Source organism: Mauremys reevesii, linkage group 14 (assembly GCF_016161935.1).
Source record: "Mauremys reevesii isolate NIE-2019 linkage group 14, ASM1616193v1, whole genome shotgun sequence".
In the NCBI taxonomy this organism is placed as follows: domain Eukaryota; kingdom Metazoa; phylum Chordata; order Testudines; family Geoemydidae; genus Mauremys; species Mauremys reevesii.
Window position 1 is genome coordinate 4,383,455 of NC_052636.1, and position 20,808 is coordinate 4,404,262.

At 51.8% G+C, this 20,808-nt stretch overlaps 1 protein-coding gene and 1 long non-coding RNA gene across 2 annotated transcripts in view; one reads left to right on the plus strand and one right to left on the minus strand.

Moving 5' to 3' along the window:
- The window catches only part of LOC120381416 (zinc finger protein 271-like), a 1,091,725-nt gene that overhangs the window by 444,220 nt on the left and 626,697 nt on the right, over window positions 1-20,808 (minus strand). The window lies entirely within an intron of this gene.
- LOC120381495 lies at window positions 564-2,879 on the plus strand. The gene is made up of 3 exons (XR_005588094.1): window positions 564-620; window positions 1,624-1,719; window positions 2,292-2,879. It is a non-coding gene; the product is annotated as an uncharacterized LOC120381495 (long non-coding RNA).

The following is a 20,808-nucleotide window of genomic DNA, read 5'->3' on the forward strand; positions in this document are numbered from 1 at the left end:
TGCATCCCATAGATCTCGCCCCTGGCTTGCCGGCTGATGTTATTGGCTGGGTGAGATACATAGAGACCCAGCTGCAGCACAAAGTCACCTGCCTTGGGGAAGTCGGAGGAGCGCTGGTGGCAGGAAGCGGAGAGGGAATCCATCAACATTCTCCTTCAGCTCTCCAGCTCCCCTGGGCCAGAGCTGTTGTCCTCACGGCTGTTTCATCCATGCTACAAAGTCCTTTACACCTGGGGTCTGGGGTGTGTCAGGCGTGTGCCTTGATCCTGACATGCTGTTCATTGATCAGGCGTTTCAGAGTAAATAGACCAGCCCCAAGACTGACCATTGTCCCAGCCTGGAGAGACAATGAGCTTGTGCCCAGCAAGACGTGGGCAGTGTCATGAGTCCCCTTTTCCAATCAGCTATTCTTCCACCCTGAGCACAAAGTCTCAGCCCCATGGAGAGGGGAAGAGGCTCGTTTGTAGAGCACGTACGCCTGCCCGCTGACCCTCCCCTGCCTCCTTTTCCCACAGCACATCCATTTCAGGTTCCTCTCCAAAAAAACCCAGGAGAGAGCCAGGGCCATACAGAGCAGTGCTGCCCTGCTCGAATTTGCCACCTCCCTGCCTGGATTTGAGGTAAGTGACCTTTGACCCCAGCATCCTGCAGTGTCAGGGCTTGAGTCAAGTTCCTCATCCCTTGGCTAATTGGTCCCCCCTGGGTCCGTAAGGGACTGCATTCCATAGGGCAGTGGCTGGCAGATTTGTGCCTGGCCTCAGGGCCCTTGTTATTCTGGAGTAGCTAGGCAGCAAGTGCTCAGCCAGGGGCGAGATCTATGGGCTGCACAGGCTCTTCCTGCAGAAGAACAGTAAGAAACCCAGCTGGGCAATGGGACCCCATGGAAACGAGCCTCTCGGAGATTAGCTCCCGCTGGCCATTGGGAGGCCTCTAGAACTAAGGCCTCTCTATTTAGACCCACTGTAGCGGGGCAGAGGAACCCCAATAGAAACAAGGCCCCCCCCTCCTTTGAGACTCCCTCAGCTGGGCAATGGGACCCTACAGAAAGAAGCCCCCTCCTCTGAGACCCACCCCACCTTAGATGATGACTCTTTCTCTGCCCCTCTCTCTGAATTAGGGAGGTGAATGTGAAAGTGCCAGGGAAATTGGCTGCTTTATCTCAGAGCTCAGCTCTGTCCCCCAGTCCAGGGAAATCAGCCCTGACAGGGCAGCTAGCTAGTGAGGGGACAGGAATGGAGCTATTGAGGCATGTGGAGGGACAGAGCCCATCATGAGGGTAGGAGCTGAAGCAGGAACCACAGGGAAAGGACACAAAGCTTGTAGGATGTCAGCAGGTGGACCTGACTTCACTGGGTGGGGATGGGGGGTTCTCGGTATTAGACGCCACCATTAACAGGCACCCACTCCCAGAGCACAATGGCCACAAGGGTCCCATGATTCTGCGATGACTGAAACAAATCCCCCTTCCGGTACTAAACCACCTGGTGGGGACCCTGCGAGTCCATTGGTCCATGGATGCCACGAGGACCCCGGCCAGTGTGTACCCAGCAATGGGAACAGAAGGAAACAGGCACTGAAACCGGAATGCCAAATGGCCCAAATGGGTGTGTCCGTCTCCCCCAGGGCTGAACATCAGAGAGGCAAGAGAGCTGTGGTGTCGGGACGGGCTCCAGGACACCGAGCGCCTGGGCTATAGGAACATGGCCAGGATGTGGGGAGGTAAGGACTCTCCACCGGTGCTCAGGTGTGGCGCTGCAGTGAGCGTGTCATGGATACAGGGCAAGAGCCTGCTACTTGTTTCCAGCAGAGTATGTGAGGCTCATGGGAATGTCAGTGAGGTGAGGCATGGGAATGATCCAGATCTGAAAGACCCCTAATCTCTAGCAGGTGAGCTGCAGGAGAGATTGCTGCTGGGAGCAGTAGTGTCCTTTCTTGTCTGTATGAGTTGGGTTCCAGAGTGCGCAGACACATTTCCAGCATCTCATGACACCTGCGGTGAATCCTGCTCCAGAAAGAGCTATTCGAGGCCTCAGTGCCTGCAACCTCTTACTTACCAGGGGGGGCGGGGGCTACTTGGTCAATGGGTTGGCTGCACCAGGACTCTTATCCACCTTGTGAGCCACTCGAGGGATTTGGAGCCTGGTTCTGGACAATGGCAAGGGCTCTGGTGCTGTAGGTTTTAGGTCTTGGGTGATAAGTGAATGACCAGAGAGCGCCCCTGTGGGAATCCGAGACAGAGTGTTCCTGTGAGGAGCTTTTCTGTTTCTAACAAAGGGTTTCTGTTCCCCCAGATCTCAGCCGCTCAGCAGAATGTGGGAGAGCCGAGTGCTGATGGGCTAGAGGTGTCCCATGAGTCGCTGTACAGCAGGTGCAGTGTCGGCAGTCACCATGGACCAAACCCTGCGCTCCAGACAACCCAGGCTGTTTCCCTGGATTGCAAAGGGGACTTTAGCTTGGGGAATCGGTTGCTGATGCCTGTGTCCACATCTGGGCTGTTTTAATGAGGCTACATGATGGTACATGAAGAGCGATTCAAGCAAGGGAGAATGACCATTAGAGAGCAAGGCTGGGCCCTTTGCCGAGCTGCTGCAGTCAAGCATCCACAGCCAGAAGAGAGACGATGGGAAACTTGCTTAGCTGGCTGGCGACAGCAGCAGCTGTCTCATAAAGCTCTGCTCATGCTCTAGACAACAGAGACAGGACAAAGAGCCACACAGTGAGAGCCTTGGTTGCAATTAGCAATACGAATTTTTTTCAGTGGATTATGCTGGCCGAACAGTTTATTTCCTGTAATGTGCACATCCAGCCTCCCTGGCTGACATAAATGGAAGTTAGGTTCTCCGTGCCCACAGGACAGGGCTGGCCTTAGCATGAGGCAAACTGAGGCACCTGGCTCAGGTGATAGATTCTGTGTGTGTGTGTGTGTGTGTGTATACACGCGCACGCGGGGGGAGGGGGCGCCACTAGGACTCAGGGTAGGTCCATACTTACCCGCCGGGTCAACGCAGAGAATTCGACAAAGCGAACGGCAGTGGCAGAGTCGACGGGGGAGCCGGGGACTTCGATCCCGCGGCGTCAGGACGGGTAAGTCAGTCGAACTAAGGTAGTTTGACTTCAGCTACGCTATTCACGTAGCTAAAGTCGCGTACCTGAGTTTGACCTCCCCCCCAGTGTAGACCAGGCCTCATAGTGTAGAAAAAATGTTGCTGCTGGATATGTATTCTCTCTGCTCGAGATGAACAGAGCTGATGGAGTGCTGTGCTGGAGGAAGGAGAGCACATAAGAAGTAATAGGCAGGAAGGAGAAAAGGTTAGAGTACTAAGAAAAAGCAACAGGAGCTGCAGGGAGAGAGAGGGAGAGGAGCACCCCCAGAAGCCTGGACTGATTAACACCAGCTTGTCAGGGAGCTTTCTATTTCCTACTGCTTCCCTGAACCGACTTGAGGCGAACAGGCAGTCAGCTGAAGTAGTAGGAGCCAGTTAGGCCCTTAAGCTGCTGCTATCTTCCCTCACTCAGCCCCTTGCCACCAGCCTGCTTATTCGCCCCCTTCAACTGAGTGTTGAGAGCTGGTACAGAACAGCAGTCATGAGTGAAAGAAGAAAACGCCCCTCTTGGGCAGCATTTAGAAAAAGAAAGAAAGCAAAGGACATTTTTCCATCTAAGCAGGCAGGAGCTCTCCTGAGATACGTAGACACAAATTTTCAGGGTGAGCCTTCCAGCCCCAGTGAGGCTGTGAGTCTGGCCAGAAATCTGGCATGTCATGAGAAGGCAGCAAATCACCAGTGAGCATTCCATAGCTGGAAAGAACTTGCGATGAGACAGATGGCTGGTCTGCACCGGGGGTGGGGGTGGGGGTCGGTACTCGATCTAAGATACTCAACGACAGCTACGTGAACAGCGTAGCTGAAGTTGAAGTATCAGATCGATTTACCTCGGGTCCTCACGGCGCGGGATCAACGTCCGCAGCTCCCTATGTTGATTCCGTTACCACCGCTTGCGCCGAAGGCGTTCCAGTGTAGACAAGCGCGCTTTCGGGGATTGATATATTGCGTCTAGATGAGACGTGATATATTGAGCCCCGAAAAATCGATGGCTACCCGCCGATACGGCGGGTAGTCTGGACGTACCCTAAGCTAAAGGACAAAATAGATGCTCACTGGTGATTTGCTGCCTTCTCATGACATGCCAGATTTCTGGCCAGACTCACAGCTCACATCCTCACTGGGGCTGGAAGGCTCACCCTGAAAATTTGTGTCTACGTAGCTCAGGAGAGCGCCTGCCTGCTTAGAGACCAGTGAGACCAGTCCCCACATGGTCAGCACTGCTAGTCCAAGGCTGATTCCTGCCTGAGGAGGATCCCTGCCAGCGGACAGCAGCCCCTGGAATCGTCCAGCGTCATCCTCAACCCTGAAGATAATTTGTGGAGTTCGTGAGTGCCTTGTCTTTAGTTAGTTAGTCAGGGAATTTGTTTTGGGGACCCTCTACTCCCTGAACTGTGTCCTCAAGCCAGGGAGTGAGGGTTTGAGGATTCTATAATCTACCGCTTATTACACCTGTGGAGGGATTCACCACCTCCTCCCACTTGTGGGTCTTTTTGGCTGGACTGAACCCAGTCAGCGGCACTGCTACACCTCTGCAGAGAATTGTATAGGTCATCAAGGGCCCCAGCAAGGTACGCGGGTTTGAGAACTGTGGCAGGGAACGGGGGCCTGTGGGGGATGGGTTTGAGCGCTGTGGCAGGGAATGGGGGCTGTGGGGGATGGGTGTGAGTGGTGCGGCACAGAACGAGGTTGTGATGGGTCTGTGGGAGATGGGTTTGAGGACGGTGGCAGGGATCAAGGAGACTGTGATGGGGCTGTGGGGTATGGGTTTGAACGCTGGGAATGAGGACTGTGGGGGATGGGTTTGAGCGCTGTGGCAGTTTATGGGGGGCTGTGGGTGATGGGTTTGACAGGTGTGGCAGCAAATCGGGGGCTGTAGGGGATGGGTTTGAGGGCTTTGGCAGGGAATGATGCGCTTGTTATGGGTCTGTGGGTAATCGGTTTGAGCATTGTGGAAGGGAATGGCGGGATGTGCGGTATGGGTTTGAGCCCTGTGGCAGGGAATGAGGTCCTGTGGGGGATGGGTTTGAGGTCTGTGGCAGGGAATGGGGGTTGTGGGGGATGGGTTTGAGGGTTGTGGGATGGAATGAGGTGGCTGTGATGGGGCTGTGGGGGATGGGTTTGAGGGCTGTGGCAGGGAAATGTGGGGCTGTGGGGGATGGGTTTGAGGGCTGTGGCAGGGAATGGGCGGAGGTGGGGGAAGGGTTCGAGTGCTGTGGCAGAGAATGGGAGGCTGTGGGGATGGGTTTTAGTGTTGTGGAAGGGAATGGTGGCTGTGGGGGATGGGTGTGTGGGCTGTGGCAGGGAATGAGGTCCTGTGGGGGATGCGTTTGAGTGCTGTGGCAGGGAATTGGGGGCTGTGTGGAATGGGTTTGAGCGTCGTGGCAGGGAATGGGGGTCTGTGATGGGGATGTGTGGGATGGGTTTGAGCGGTCCTGAGTGGAATGGGATGCTGTTGGGGACGGTTTTGAGTACTGTTGATTGGAATGGGGCACTCTGGGGGAAATGTTTGAGGGCTTTGGCAGGAAATGGTGTGCTGTGGGGCATGGGTTTGAGCGCTGTTGAAGGGAGAAGGCGGCTGTGATTGAGCTGTGGGGGATGGGTTTCAGCGGTGTGGGGCTGGCAGGATGGGGGCTGGGGGGATGGGGTGAGTGTGGTGCGTGGGGAGCGAGGGTGAGTGTGATGGTTCTGTGGGGATGGGTTTTTTTTGCTGTGGCAGGGGGTATGGGGGCTGTGGGTGATGGTATTAACCGGTTTGGAAGGAATTCGGGGGCTGTGGGGGATGGGTTTGAGGGCTGTGGCAGGGAATGATGCGCTTGTTATGGGTCTGTGGGTAATCGGTTTGAGCATTGTGGAAGGGAATGGCGGGATGTGCGGGATGGGTTTGAGCGCTGTCACAGGGAATGGGGGTTGTGGGGGATGGGTTTGAGGGTTGTGGCAGGGAATGGGGTCCTGTGGGGGATAGGTCTGAGGTCTGTGGCAGGGAATGGGGGGCTGTGGAGGATGGGTTTGAGCACTGTGGCAGGGAATGGGGGGCTGTGGGGGATGGGTTTGAGCGCTGTGGTAGGGAATGGGGGGCTGTGATTGGGCTGTGGGGGTCGGGTTTGAGCTCTGTGGCAGGGAATGGGGTGCAGTGATTGGGGCAGTGGTGGATGGGTTTGAGCGCTGTGGTAGGGAATGGGGATGTGGGGATGGTTTTGAGCGCTGTGGCAGGGAATGGGGGGCAGTGATTGGGGCCGTGGGGGATGGGTTTCAGTGTTGTGACAGGGAATGGGAGGCTGTGGTGGATGGGTTTTAGCACTGTGGAAGGGATTGGGGGGCTCTGGGGAATGGATTTAGAGCTGTGGCAGGGAGTGTGGGGCTGTGGCGGATGGGTTTGTGGGCTGTGGCAGGGAAAAAGAGGGTATGGGGTTTGGGTTTGAGTGCTGTGGCAGGGAATGGGGGGCTGTGGGGGATGGGTTTGAGAGCTGTGCGAGGGAATGAGGTGGCTGTGATGAGGCTGTGGGGGATGGGTTCAATGTCTGTGAAACGGAATGGGGGGCTGTGGGGGATCGGTTTTAGTTTTGCAGCAGGGAATGGGGGGCTATGGCGGTCGGGTTTGAGTGCTGTGGCAGGGAATGGAGGGCTGTGGGGGTTGGGATTGAGGGCTGTGGCAGAGGATCGGGGGCTGTGAGGGCCGGGTTTGAGTGCTGTGGCAGGGAATGGTGGGCTTTGGGGGCCCGGTTTGACCTCTGTGGCAGGGAATGGGTGGCTGTGGGGGCCCGGTTTGACCTCTGTGGCAGGGAATGGGTGGCTGTGGGGGATGGGTTTGAACGCTGTGGCAGGGAATGGGGGGCTGTGGAGTTGGGTTTGAGTGCTGTGGCAGGGCATGGGTGGCTGTGGGGGATGGGTTTGAGCGCTGTCGCAGGGAATGTGGGGCTGTGGGGGATGGGTTTGAGCACTGTGGCAGGGAATGTGGGGCTGTGGGGGATGGGTTTGAGCGCTGTCGCAGGGAATGTGGGGCTGTGGGGGATGGGTTTGAGCGCTGTCGCAGGGAATGTGGGGCTGTGGGGGATGGGTTTGAGCGCTGTCGCAGGGAATGTGGGGCTGTGGGGGATGGGTTTGAGCGCTGTGGCAGGGAATCTGGGGCTATGGGGGATGGGTTTGAGCGCTCTGGCAGGGAATGGGGGGCTGTAGGGGATGGGTTTGGAGGTTATGGAGGGGTCAGTGGCTGTGCTGGAGCACACTGGGTCAGCGCATTCAGCTGTTAACCCAAAGGATGGTGATTTGAGCCCACCCAGGGATGGTACTGACCCTACTACCTCCTTGGACTCTCAAAGGAACCCTTTTGCCGCTTCAGAGCTGTCCCTGCTGGCCTCAGTGTGTTCAGCTTGTGGCCCGAAGAGTGCGCTGGCTGCGACACGAATATCCATCTCCCAGCAGCCATGCCGGGGGCTCGGGCTTAATCCTCAAGGCCGAGCGCAAAACCCTTCAGCCGGGCATCTTTTGCCCCCTTTCCGCTTCTGCCCAAGCAGCAAGGGAGAAACAGAGGGGACATGCCGGCTCTAAGTGTAGGTCTACGGGTAGCGACCGGTTTATCAGGGATCGATAGATCGCTTTCCATCTAGACGCGATATATCAATCCCCGAACGCGCTCCCATCAACCCCAGAACTCCACCAGGGCGAGCGGCGGTAGCGGGGTCGACAGGGGGAGCCGCGGCCGTCGATCCCACGCTGCGAGGACGGGAGGTAAGTCGAAATAAGAGACTTCGACTTCAGGCAAGCTATTCCCCTAGCTGAAGTTGTGTATCGACCCCCCCCTCCAGTGTAGGCCAGGACCTAGGAGTGCCTCCCTCCCACTTCCCTGTTGGCTGCTGTGATAAATGGGGGGGCGGGCGTAGCTCCCTTTTGTGGACACCCAGCCAGCCAATTAGCTATAAAGTCCCTCTTGGTGGCTGTACTCTGCTTGTTTTACCTGTAAAGGGTTAAAAAAGCCTCCCTGCATAGGTAAAAGAAAGGGAGTTGGGCCTCTGATCAAAAGAGCCAATGGGAGGGCTTTTTAAAAATGGAAAAAAAACCCTACCACTCTGATTTGGGAGCCATTTCCACCCCTTTTGCATGGGTGCAGGTGAGGTAATGAATTGGGCCCTCTGGTTTTTCTCTCAGACTGACCCACCTTGCCCCATCCCAAGATAAGGTGCAGGGCCAATCATGGAAGAACAGTGTCAGGGGAGGCAAAGGGCCTGATTCTGATCTCATGTTTGGTGTAAAACAGGAGTAACTCGATGGATGCCAATGTTGGGACATTAGTGTAAATGAGACCAGAATCTATCTCTGTGGTTGCCTGGTAAATTTCATTCTTCATTCAGGGCAATTGCTTCCTCCTCCTATTTGCGTAAGGGATTTCCTCCTTAAAATAGGACAAAAGGAAAGGGGAAAGAAATGGTGACTGACAGAATAAGAAGCAGGAAGGTCACATCAAGCCTGGGACGATAAGAGCCAAGGTCAGCGAAGAGTAGGGCGCTTGGTGCCAAGGTCACTCAGAGACAGAAAATGAGAGTGTGACGCACTGGGACTGTTCTTACTGTCAGGGCCAGCTCCAGACCCCAGTGCACATTTTCCCGGCAGGGCGGCAGGCGGCTCCGGCGGACGTTCCGCGGTCATGCCTGCGGGAGGTCCACCGGAGGCGCGGGACCAGCGGACCTCCCGCAGGCATGACTGCGAAGGTGCGCTAGACTCGTGGCTCCGGTGGACCTCCCGCAGGCATGACTGCGGAGGGTCCGCTGGTCCCGTGGCTCGGGTGGACCTCCCGCAGGTATGCCTGTGGAAGCTCCACCCGAGCCGCGGGACCACCGGACCCTCCACAGGCACGTCTGCAAGAGGTCCCCCGAAGTCAGGGTACCGGCGACCGGTAGTGCCCCCTGCGGCGCACCGCCCTGCTTGGGGCGGCCGCATTCCTACAGCCGCCCCTGCTCACTGTGGTCTGTGAATGCTGCATGGGGGGTGTTGGCCTGGGAGAAAGGTCTGCACTGGGAGATGGGAGACTGGCCTTGAGGGAAGATGCCTGAGCATGTAATGTGAGAACCCAGGAAGGGGTTCGAGGCCAGGTGACTCCTCTGCTTGGGAAGCTGAACAAAGGCCTGGGTGAGGAGATGCTGGGGAGTGAGGGGGTTTTCAGGAGCTGGCTGAGGAATGGAGGGAAGCACAGATAGGGCTCTGACCCCCGAAGGGGGCAGTGGTGCTCCTGGAACCCCAAGATGGATCTAATTGGGGAGGAGCCTGTTGTCTGTGCCTCCAAAACCTGTCTTGGACTGTGTTCCTGTCGTCTAAATAAATCTGCTTTACCGGCTGGCTGAGAGTCATGGTGGGGGTGCAGGGCCTTGACTCCCCGACACTCCGTGACAGAGATTGACACTCATCTCTTGCTGTTCTGCTTACATATTACTATCTCGCCTTTCAGTTTCCCCTTTTCTCCCCCCCCCCCCACACTATCTCATTAAGAAACAGCTCATCTGCATGGGTCAACTTTCCGCTCATTCAGACTGATGCAACTCCACTGAGTTAATACTGATCTTCAACAGTGTAAGTGTGGAAAATCATGCCCCAAATCTCCTGCTAGCAAGAAGAGGCAACCCCTCAGCTGGTGCCATAGCTCCATCAGATCTGCCCCCTAATAGCTTTTCTGGAGGAACGGGAAAGGCCGTTAAATATGGAATAGCAGATCCACAGTCATTTTTGTTAAGGTTAGCACAGCTGTCATGGCAGCCACCCAGGAGGGATCGAAAAGAACAGAAGCTTCTGTCTCAGATGCTGCAGGCAGGACACAAGGACAGCTAGCGCTTTCGGCCCCTGGATCCTGACTCATGCAATGGACTTGGGAGACCATCTCACTGTAGCTTTCTCATTCCCAGAGAGATGCTGCTCACGCTGCTTCAGCCTGTGGTGCCGAGTACAGCATATAACAGAGCTGAGTCATTTTTAAGGCCGGCCAGACTTGGAACAGACTAGAGAGACAGAAGAAAAGATAGGCTAGTATAGAGAAGTGGGGTGAAATGATGGACCAAGACAGAGACAGCAGGACTCTAAAGCGTCAGTGTGACAAAGTGGGGATTTTCCCTTGTTATGGTGTGTCTTACTGTTGAGCCTATGTGAATTTTACTGTTTTGCATGAATACTGTGTGTGCCTCAGTTTCCCTGCATGCTGCACTAATACCTCGGTGGTGGGAATAGGGGTGTGTGACTCTGGCTGAGACCTCTGGGGCAGGTGAGGCTGCTCCAGCTGCCTGCACATATGCTATGACTGGTGCTCTTTGTAACCTGATACCCAGGAGGGGGACTACACCCAAGTGATGCCCAGATGACTTGCCTGGCAAGCAGGACAAAGCCAAGGAGGCGGAGCAATGGGGGGTGCTGGAGGTCGGGTTGCTGGAAGCTAGGCAGTCTGCTTGGGAGGACTGGTAGAGGGGGAGTCCAGAGCTTCTGGATGGACTTGGCTGAAAGTCACTGATTTGGAGCAAAGAATCCTGTGGCACCTTATAGACTAAGAGACGTTTTGCAGCATGAGCTTTCGAAGAAGTGGGTATTCACCCACGAAAGCTCATGCTGCAAAACGTCTCTTAGTCTATAAGGTGCCACAAGATTCTTTGCTGCTTTTACAGAAGCAGACTAACACGGCTACCCCTCTGATACTAGTCACTGATTTCTCTGCTAACAAGTTCAATTCTACCCGCTGAATTCCTGTCAACTAATAAACCTTCTGTTTTACTAGCTGGCTGAGAGTCACTGCTGACTGCCGAGTTGGGGTGCGGGGCCCCGTCTGGGTGGACTCGCTGCAGGAAGCGCTCAGTGTGGAAGGGGATGCTCAGATCCAGGAAGATCGAAGCTGTGTAAGCATCTTGCCCTGGAGACAGTGCGCTCACAAGGCGGAGGGTCCCCCAGAGTCCTGACTGGCCTTGTATGGAGAAGTTCCAGAACATAACCTGAGGACTCCGTGATTCGGGGACTCTGTGACAGTCACCTCCGATAATATGGTGATGCGCACCTTCTGAGAACAAAAATAAAGTATCCGAGAGGTTATTTAGGGTGCAATTATAAGTAGGTGAGGGACATTTCCCTACTTTAAGGTGTGCGTGATTGGGGGGGAACCCCCCCAAATTTGAGCCTGTAAAGTGGGCAATCCCAGGCCCAAAATTAGCAACTGAGCCCTACCTCATCCCCTCACTGGCTGTGGGGCTAACCCCTGATTAGCAGAGGTAAGAGCTCTGCTCCCCAGCTGACATGCCAAGGTAGTAGCACTAGGCTCTGCCCGCCAGGGGAGCCAGAGGAAGGGGGCAACATCCCCCTCTCGTCATCACAGCTAGCCAGAGGCCAGGAAGGCCACATGAGAGGATGATCCTAAAATGGTCATCAAGGGGTTATCCAGAATATTATGGCCTGGTGACATGCTTCACCCCATCCTGTTTAGTCAATGGGGATTTTATTCCTGCCCCCTCTTGTAACTTGTGATGCGGTTGAAGGAAGCAGCAAGCTCCCAGCCTGCGGGGCGGGGACTAGGCTGGTTTCTGTTGCACAGAGCAGTCCTTTTATAGAAGGGCACCAGCCAGCTCCCTGTCCTGTGTGTGTTGGGGGAGAAGTTACTGGTGGGAGGATGGGGAGAGACACCCCTGTTAGGCTGGACCCAAAGGTGAGACAGAACATGCCTGGGACACACAGTGTGCTCCGGTAAGGAACACCCAGACTAAGCAGGACGGGGGGAGGCGGGGGGAACACAAGCACTAAAGGAGACATAGTGCTGGGGAGGTACACAGACATTTATCTATCTCCCACCAGCCATGGTGGGCCCTGTGGCACCATGGGAGTGGCAGTGGCGCCTGTGTCCATTTCCTGTCAGCCACTGCCAGGCCCAGCTGGACTTCCCATTTCCGGTGCGAGTCCAGAAGCAGAAGTTGCCATGAGGTGGTGCCGTGAAAGGTGGTGCTGTTGTCAGGCGAAAGCAGGAGGAGTAGGTGGGAATCCGTGCTACCATGGGGAGGTGACACCCTTGCTGTGAAAGGGCCCCGGCATTATGGGAGATGTCATCTCCCTGCCATGCCATGCTCTGCACCGGACCCAGCCTGTGGAGCTGAAGTAGGGAACTCCATACCCCAACACATCAGGCACCCCTCATTCTCAATTCCCCTTGTCCCTGCTGCCACCCCACCCCATCAGTTATAGAACGGGAGGAAACTTTACTTCTGGGAGGAAGATCCAGGGAACTACAGGCCAGACAGTCTCACCTCAGTCCCTGGAAAAATCCTGGAACAGGTTCTCAAGGAATCAATTCTGAACCACTTAAAGGAGGGGAAAGTGATCAGGAACAGTCAGCATGGATTCACCAAGGGCAAGTCATGCCTGACTAACCTTAATTGCTTTCTATGATGCGATAACCGGTTCTGTGGATGAGGGGAAACCAGTGGATGTGCTATTTCTGGACTTTAGCAAAGCCTTTGATACAGTCTCCCACTGTATTCTTGCCAGCAAGTTAAAGAAGTATGGGCTGGATGAATGGACAGTAAGGTGGATAGAAAACTGGCTAGATGGTCGGGCTCAACGGGTAGTGATCAATGGGTCCATGTCTAGTTGGCGGCCGGTATCAAGTGGAGTGCCGCAAGGGTCGGTGCTGGGGCCGGTTTTGTTTAATATCTTCATTAACGATCGGGAGGATGGTGTGGACTGCACCCTTAGCAAGTTTGCAGATGACACTAAACTGGGAGGAGTGGTAGATACGCTGGAGGGTAGGGATAGGATACAGAGGGACCTAGACAAATTAGAGGATTGGGCCAAAAGAAATATGATGAGGTTCAACAAGGACAAGTGCAGAGTCCTGCACTTAGGACGGAAGAATCCCATGCACTGCTACAGACTAGGGACCGAATGGCTGGGCAGCAGTTCTGCAGAAAAGGACCTAGGGGTTACGGTGGACGAAAAGCTGAATATGAGTCAACAGTGTGCCCTCGTTGCCAAGAAGGCTAATGGCATTTTGGGTTGTATAAGTAGGGGCATTTCCAGCAGATCGAGGGATGTGATCATTCCCCTTTATTCAGCACTGTTGAGGCTGCATTTGGAGTACTGTGTCCAGTTTTGGGCCCCCACACTACAAGAAGGATGTGGATATATTGGAGAGAGTCCAGCGGAGGGCAACAAAAATGATTAGGGGGCTGGAGCACATGACTTATGAGGAGAGGCTGAGGGAACTGGGATTGTTTAGCCTGCAGAAGAGAAGAATGAGGGGGGATTTGATAGCTGCTTTCAACTACCTCAAAGGGGGTTCCAAAGAGGATGGATCTAGACTGTTCTCAGTGGTAGAAGACGACAGAACAAGGAGTAATAGTCTCAAGTTGCAGAGGGGGAGGTTTAGGTTGGACATTAGGAAAACCTTTTTCACTAGTAGGGTGGTGAAGAACTGGAATGGGTTACCTAGGGAGGTGGTGGAATCTCCTTCCTTAGAGGTTTTTAAGGTCAGGCTTGACAAAGCCCTGGCTGGGATGATTTAGTTGGGTTTGGTCCTGCTTTGAGCAGGGGGCTGGACTAAATGACCTCCTGAGGTCCCTTCCAACCCTGAGAGTCTATGATTCTATGCTCACTGTTCCGGTTGGACTCTAACAGAAACTTAACTTCCAAATTGGGAAAGAGAGTGTTTTTCCAGTGGCGATTTACCAGGAAGTGTATGTGATGGACGCGTTACAGAGTAGGCAGCTACTTCACTGCCTCACCCTGTTTGCTTTTCTTTTTCAATAGCTTTAACCCTAAAGCAAAGCTCACAAATGCTCCAATAAGGACAAACATTGCTTGTTTCATAGTAAATATATAAATATGTGGCTGAAAATCCTCATTATTCAGAATAATGTGGAAACTAACACTTTAAAGCGAAGACCCTAGGTTTGATTGTTAATTAGTCGTGCCCCCAGTAATAAAACTTCCAAGGATGCTCCAAATTATTAATAAATTGTTCATAAAATTCATTTAAAGTTGAACTTGTTTTTAAGGCATAACCAAGCTCTTTAATGTTTACAATTACGCAATTTTTGGACAACCTTTTTAATGCAAAGACCTGTTTTAAGCCCCGCTTGGACACCAGTTACATGTGTGATAATTACTGTTTGAAATGTATGAAGTATTTTTGGTCTTTAGAGAAGGTTAACCATTTGTATGTAGGAATATGACTGAATCTGGTCACATCTGGGCAGGTGTGCATCCCAACAGGCTTGGTCTCAAAAGCCTGCAAGAGAGGAGATGTGGGAGGAGTGCAAGAGACTCCTACTGTGGTACTGGGTGCTAGAGTGATGCGGAAATGGGTGTAACCAGCCTATTGATCCATAGGTGTTGAATCCATTTCTGTTCATTCACTGGGGGTGATGCAGAGCAGATGGGAGCGGGAGGCAGGGAGAGCAAGAGCTCACGCCTCAGTAGAGCTTTGGGAACCGAAGACTCTTTCTTGGGTTATTTCCTGTTCTTGCAGAAGGCTCCTCAGGCCAGTGGAGCGGAGCAGGGCAAGTGTCTCGGCCCCAGGAAGAGGATCTGGAAGAAATGGACCTGCGCAATCTAGACATCCAACTTTCCAGAGGCATGTAACCAAAGATACTCAGTCCTCACCTCTTCCACATCACTGGGCAAGAGTTCCTGGTCACGGCATGCTAGCCCTGCTCTCTACCTTGCTTCAGCGGATGTGTGCATTCTGGTTAGGGGAGATCTCTGTGGGATAAAGGCAAGGGGAAAGGACAATAGAATGTGATCACTTTGGATGTGGGAGCAGCCTGGTGCCTCTTACATATAGCCATGACTGCCTTGGGGACTAGCAATCACCGGAGCCAACTACCTTTACATTCCCTGCCACTCGCTTGATGTCCTTGGGTTGTGTTTCCTGCAAGGGAGACCTGGTGGAGAATCACTTCAGCTCTGTCCTGAGACTGAGCGGTAGGACAGCCTGGCTTTGAGACATATGTCAGGCAAGATCAGCTGGGAGCTGAGGACTGTTACTCTCTCTGGGATGAGTGGCAGCGTTAGAGGGGGACTTGAAAGAGCTATAGCCACCCCTAAATTTGCCTCAACCTTCCTGTATCCACCCATCCCAGCGCAAAGGTAAAATGTTAGGGAGACACTTTACTGGTGCTGTCAATGGCCTCCAGAGCTCGGCGCCTGACCAGAAGCTGCCGTTCTCAGCCCCCCCACTCCCCTCATGTCAGAGCCACCAGCTGCATAGGGTGGCTAACGTTCTAATTTGGGAAAACTGGATGCTGAGCAGTGGAACTTCCCTGCCCCCTGCTGCACCTCGTCTATGAAAGCACAGCTCCTGCTCCTTCTCTTCCCTCAAGGGCCTCCCTCCCCACCTTCCCCACCCTGTCGCTCGCTGATCTCCTCACCTCCCTCCCCCCACCAGCTGAGCAGGCCTTGAGGGGCGTGATGGCTTGGATCACAGAAACACCACTGGGCACTGCCACCTGTTGTACCAAGACTGCTCCTGCACCCTGTCTTGTTGAGCCAGACATGCCCATCTGCTCCAGCACAGACCCAGGGTCTGAACCGCATGCCCCAAAGCTGCAGACTTAACCTGAAAGCAACTTACGGAAATGTTCCTGTCTTTAACACTCTCCCAATGGGTTCTAAACCCCAAATATATCCATTTTTCCCTGTCTATAGCTTATACAGGGTAAACATAAATTGTTCACCTGCTATAACACTGATAGAGAGATATGCACAGCTGCTTGCCCCCCGACATACTCTGGGTTAATTAATAAATAAAAAGTGATTTTATTAAATACAGCTAGTAGGATTTAAGTGGTTCCAAGTAGGAGCAGACAGAACAAAGCAAATTACCAAGTAAAATAAAATAAAACACGCAAATCTCAGCTGTTCTCCTAAGCTCAGGATGTGTGTGTGACTGGGGCAGGACGCTGGAGGTACAGCTCTTCTCCCAGGGTTGGGGGGGGGGGCTGTGTGTGTGACTGGGGCGTTAAACTTCCCCGATGAGTCAAAGCCCTGAGGTTGCCTTAGCAGCTACTCTCTTGCAAAATAACGAGGCAGGCAAACTAGTGCCAGTAGCATATGAATGTAAAAAAACTTCAATGTGCTGAGTTAAATTTTGATCCTTGTGAGCCTGAATGTTTATCAGCTGTTTGGGCAATCCAGTCTTTTAACCCACTCACGAGCACAGCCCTGATCACAATTCAAAGTACTCATACCCCACTCAACTATAGCTTCTCTGACAAACTGATAGGAAGCAGGGTCACCAATACACCTGTGGGCTCAATGAACCCTCATTCCGATCAATATAGGGGTCGTTACCAAAACCGTATCTAAGCCCGATTTATTGACTCACACTTTAATTGAAAAAGGAACTAAGCATGAATGTCCGAGGTTACTTTAGAGCAAAAACTTGCACTGGTAGAGGCACCCTCCTTAAGGACAGGAGAAACAAATCTGGTTTACTGATGGCAGCTCAGTAGTAATTATGGGGAAACGGTATAGTAAATATGCTGCCATAAACCTATGGAAGGAAGTGAATCAAGGGCATTTAGTGCATGGCTCAGCGCAACATGCAGAGCTTCATGTCGTATATCATGTTTTAAAATGATATTGACGCTTTTCCGGACCAAGCTATACAGCTATGCAGACAGTGATTTTGGCGTGAAAGGCATACAGGATTGGATATTTGACTGGCAACGAAATCATTGGGACAGAGCAGATGGGAAGGAGCTAGCGTACCTAGGAGAATGGGAATGTATCCATTCTTCGAAGGCAAGGAACCCCAATCAGTTACAAAGCCCACAGCAGGGACAGAAGTGTGGAACCGCGGAGGCGACGCTATCACCCAGCGGTAAAACAGAGCAATTGCTACTAGAAGCCAGCTACGCGCCTGAGCTCATTTCTGGTACGCTGCTGCCATATAGCGATGTGAGTGATAATTGCAGCCAAAGCCAGGGGAACACGGCGGGGAAGAAAATGACTGAAGCGGCACATCGGTTCACGCATGACGGTACAGAAGGGACCTAAGAAGGCTAAGGCAGTAGCAGACTGAGACGGTTTGGAAGATGATGAGTACATTGGTGCAAAATTGTGTGCACTATGCAAAAGCTCGTTCCCCGCACTGGCAACCAATGAGGCACCTGGGACCATGGCATAATATACAGATAGATTTCATTGATAAGCTGCCGAGAAGAAACGAAGAATTCCAGTAGTTGTTTAGTATAGATTCATTTTCAGGATGGGTGGACGCATTCCCCACTAGGGCTAATAGTGCAAGAACTGCAGCTAAAAGGCTTTTCACTGAAGTGTACAGCTATGGAACCCCTGAGACTCAGATAATGAAAGTGCATTTGTGGGGCAAATTTTAACGATAGTGTTACAAGCCCTAGAGATCAGCCAGAAATGCCACATTCCATACTGACCTCAGTCCTCTCTTCAGGTAAGAAGAATAAATAGCACTATTAAAGAGGTATTGTGAAAAGTAGTATACCATACTGGTATATGTATGGCCTGTGATCCAACCATGCCAGATTAATTTCAGTCAATCAATTAAGTTAATGATTGATCCTGCACATTTTACTATACACCCCAAGGATCATCCCACACAAGTCCAGAATGATTATTTCCAATGGGTTAAACAATTACAGGAGGCTAAAACCTTGGGGATTCCTGGCACAGTTATTCACTTTGGGAACATTCAATGCACATTGGGGATCCGGTGGTTTTATTTCACCACAGAAAAGCAGATCCAAATTATACCACTATCTATGTGTTACATGAGTCCTTTGAGTTACTTACTGGCTAATCACACCCTATGACCGTGACGGTATATTGGCGTTTAGCACACCTACCCAGCCTACCATAGATTACAATCGTCATTGTCAACCTGTTCTTCCTGGATACCATGGGTTTCCACCTTTTAAACCAGGAACCCTAGCGACTCAGACAATATCAATATGGGTGAATGGAACTAAATTGGTAGGAAATACAACAGTCTAGTTTTAAATGGTCCACAACCATAAAAGTAACTCATCCTCATTAGCTGAAGATGAAGCCTCCCATAGAGATGCAAGTAAAACTACACCTTTCAATAAACTGGACCAGGAATAATTTGACTCTAACATGGCCTGAATGTGCACAATAGAGCGCCGTCATATTAGAAGCATGGTCCAAATTCTTCCAATCAACACATCCCGTCCCTCGTCACTCTCGAGCTATAGCAGATACTTTTAAAGAGTTATAGGCACAGGGACAGGAATTATAAATTCAGTAGACCTAGAAGTGCATTGAAAAATAAGGCAAGCATTGCATCATACTATTGTACGGGGGCAAGAGCACCAGATCACTGAATTGGTACAAACTTGGGATGATACAAAGAACGTGCAATAGCATACTTGGAAATATGTTAACCAGGCATTCTGGGCTCAAGAGCAAGCAAAATTATGTTAGCCTTCCGCTGTTCCAGCGGGGATCTGGCAGCCCTACTCCAGCAGCGGTGCAGACCTGAGCCCGAGCAAGGGGCTGGGGTGCCAAGAGAAGACCACTGGCAATGTCTCCACACATTGGGGGGGGGGGGTAGAAGATAGAAGGTCCAAGTCTTCTCACAGCAACCCCGACTGACCCACCCTGGCTCCGCAACGGCTCTGCTGATCCCCGAGCCGGGCCCGCTGCCAGGCAGCTCCTAAGGGCTGCAAGCAGTCCAAGGGCGGCCGCTCGCTGAGGAGACCACAGCGCTGCAGCCATCCGCCCCGTGGCACCAGCTGCCGCCCACAGCCCGGCTCCGCTCGCCCACCTCTGACGTAGTCCCCCAAATTTTCCTTCTAGCCCACCTCAGCCCCACCACCGGGCTAGTGACAGACTTCTCACGGAATGTTACTCTATCTTACAAATGCTAAAAATGCTATTGGATTACTCTCCTGCTCATTTGGCAGAGATCCGTTTGTGAAAATAGCTAACCATCAGGTATTCATTCAAGATGTAAACTAGGCACTTGAAAAGAGCAAATGAAGAATTCTTAAGCCCACATCAGTGCTATACACTATTTTCCCTTTGAAGCAACCTCCAATTGCTATTCGAAAGCACTGGTGACTATTTGGCAGAGTTCCTTTCGTGACAATTGCTAAAAAGGAGCCGTTCAGTGCAAAGCACTGTTAGGCAACACTTTCTCCTGGAACAATTTTACAAATGCCATTCGGTTCCATAAGACTAATCTGTGTGTGTGAAAATTGATACATGAGAAATTCATTGCTAGGCACAGTTTTCTCTGAGAATCGTCTTTCACAAGCCAATAGCATCCCCTGCTGGACAATTCGTAGAGATTCCTTTCGTGAACACTGCTAAACATGAGCCAATTACAGGTCACTGATAGGTACGAATTTCTCTTTGAAATATCCACAGAATAGCATTAGGTTGCACTGTTAAGCCCTTTGTTAGCGCTCCTTCCGTGAAAATAGCACATTATGACCATTTCGAGCCTTATCTCTGCGATCGAGGAAAGTTTAATGGAATCTTCCTCCTTCTGCAATTCTCATGGACTGCTGAGAATTTGGCAGTTATACCTTGTGGAAACAGCGAAACATGAGAAATACACTGCGGATTACTGGGAATCACGAATTCCTCCTGCTCCCATCCCAAAGTTGATATTCGGATGAACAGCTAGCAACCTGACCAAGATACGCTGTGAAAACAGCTATACCGGAGCAATTCATTCGAAATCACTCGTAGGCACGAATTTCTCCTAGAAACACGCTAAAAAGGCAATTAGGTTCCACTGCTAGCCACCTGGAAGAGCTCCGTTTGTGCAAATTACTAAAAAGGAGAAGTTCAGTGCAAACCACTGCTAGGCAACACTTTCTCCTAGACACATCTTACAAATGCTATTCCGATGTATTGCTGGCAATTTGGCAGAGATCCGTTTGGGAAAACAGCAAAACATGAGAAATTCACTTTGGATTACTGGGAAGTACGAATACCTCCTGTTCCCATCTAAAATTTCCTATTCGGATGCACAGCAACAACATGACCGAGATACGCTGTGAAAACAGCTACACGTGAGCAATTCATTCCAAATCTTTCGTAGGCACGAATTGCTCCTGGAACCACCCTAAAAATGCTATTCGATTACACTCCTGCCCATTTGGCAGAGATCTGTTTGTGAAAATAGCTAAACATCAGGTATTCTTTCAAGACGTAAACTAGGCCCTTGTAAAGAGCTAGTGAAGAATTATTAAGCCCACATCAGTGCTAGACACGATTTTTCCCTTGAACCAACCTCCAATCGCTATTCGAAAGCAGTGGTGACTATTTGGCAGAGTTCCTTTCGTGACAATTGCTAAAAAGGAGCCGTTCAGTGCAAAGCACTGCTAGGCAATACTTTCTCCTGGAACCATTCTACAAATGCTATTAGGGTGCATTCCTGGCCATAAGACTAATCTGTGTGTGTGAAAATTGATACATGAGAAATTCATTGCTAGGCACAGTTTTCTCTGAGAATCGTCTTTCACAAGCCAATAGCATCCCCTGCTGGACAATTGGTAGAGATTCCTTTCGTGAACACTGCTAAACATGAGCCAGTCATTACAGGTCACTGATAGGTACGAATTTCTCTTTGAAATATCCACAGAATAGCATTAGGTTGCACTGTTAAGCCCTTTGTTAGCGCTCCTTCCATGAAAATAGCACATCATGACCATTTCGAGCCTTATCTCTGCGATCGATGAAAGTTTAA